The sequence below is a fragment of the Monopterus albus genome, unplaced genomic scaffold (genome assembly GCF_001952655.1).
Source record: "Monopterus albus unplaced genomic scaffold, M_albus_1.0 scaffold224.1, whole genome shotgun sequence".
Classification (NCBI taxonomy): domain Eukaryota; kingdom Metazoa; phylum Chordata; class Actinopteri; order Synbranchiformes; family Synbranchidae; genus Monopterus; species Monopterus albus.
Window position 1 is genome coordinate 96911 of NW_018128104.1, and position 1633 is coordinate 98543.

At 43.6% G+C, this 1633-nt stretch overlaps 1 protein-coding gene across 3 annotated transcripts in view; it reads right to left on the reverse strand.

Annotated features, from left to right (window-relative positions):
* LOC109971409 (neural cell adhesion molecule 2) overlaps nucleotides 1-1633 on the reverse strand; it is a 324939-nt gene that overhangs the window by 27741 nt on the left and 295565 nt on the right. The window lies entirely within an intron of this gene.

Below are 1633 nucleotides of genomic sequence, written 5' to 3' on the forward strand. Positions count from 1 at the left end.
TGTGTTGTGTGTGTTCACCAGGATGAGAGAGGATGCAAGTTGTGCCTGAAATATGTGAATAATACGTATAGGTGTCGCATTGTAGTAGATAAACTGAAAGAAAAGACAGGGTGGTAGACCATGTGTAAAGGGTAGAGATCTAAGTATAATGGTAATACAAAGTACCAGTTACCATTTCAATGCAAATGCTGATCAAAATTTCACTGTATTCAACACAACAATACTGTCTGACTGGCCTATTATGCACATGAATCCCCCCAGAGCACTTACTGTTAAGGTTTGTCCCCCTCACCGGGAGGGTGAGGGAGGGCTGAGGTTGGACTCAAGATGGCTGACCCAGGTGCTAGTACAAAAAAAAGGAGGTTTAATGGAAAAACAAAAAAACAAAGTACAACATAACAAGGTCCATACACATATACAGCCCGGGTAAGGCAGAGATGGTGGAGGAGACCAGGACGACCAAGGGAGTAGACAGGGTAACGGCAGGAACTAGGAGAGGAACTTGATGTGAAGTTTGCAGGCAGAGTAAGTTCATGGCAAGATAACCGGACCTATAAACACTTCTTCTATCCAATAGCATTGTGAGGACAAACAATAGGACCCACTGAATATGTAAATGTGGTTTTGAGAAAAAAAACATTTGCTGACCTTTTTTAAGAATTGTTAAAAGTGATGTTGTAATTCTGAAACAGTGGGTCTTACAGGGTTAAGGAAAGGAACCTAGAAGGCTTGTCCAGTCAACATGTTGAAGTGTCCTTGAGCAAGACACTGAACCCCCAGTTGCTCCCGGTGATGTCACCGGTGTGTGAATGTGTGAGTGTTTGGGAGTGCGAATGGGTGAATGGCCGAGTAGCGTAAAAGTGCTTTGAGTGTGCTGTAAAAGTGTAGAAATGTTCAAGTATACAAGTATAAGACCATTTACCAAGACCAAGTGGTGGAAGTTGCAAAAGAAAGAATATTGTGAGGAATTCAGAAAGAAGTTGAGACAGGCTTTGTGTGATCAGGAAGAACTTCCAGATGACTGGGAAACTACAGCAGAAGTGATCAGGGAGACAGGTAGGAAGGTGCTAGGTGTGTCATCTGGAAGGAGGAAAGAAGATAAGGAAACATGGTGGTGGAATGAGGAAGTACAGGACAGCATTCAGAGGAAGAGGCTAGCTAAAAAGAAGTGGGACATAGAAAGGACTGAAGACAGTAGACAGGATTACAAGAAATTGCAGCGTAGAGTGAAGAGGGAGGTGGCAATGGCCAAACAGAAAGCATATGATGAGTTGTATGCCAGGGTAGACACGAGGGAAGGTGAGAAGGACTTGTACAGATTAGCGAGACAGAGAGATAGAAATGGGAAAGCTGTGCAACAGATAAGGGTGATTAAGGACAGAGATAGAAAGGTGCTAACAAGTGAGGAGAGTGTGCAGAGAAGATGGAAGGAGTAGTTTGAGGAACTGATGAATGAGGAAAATGAAAGGGAAAGAAGGAAGAGGTGAATATTGTAGAGCAGGAAGTAGCAAAGATTAGAAAGGATGCAGCGAGGAAGGCTCTGAGTAGAATGAAGAGTGGAAAGGCTGTTAGTCCAGATGACATACCTGTGGAGGTGTGGAAGTGTCTAGGAGAGACAGCAGTGGAGTTTCTA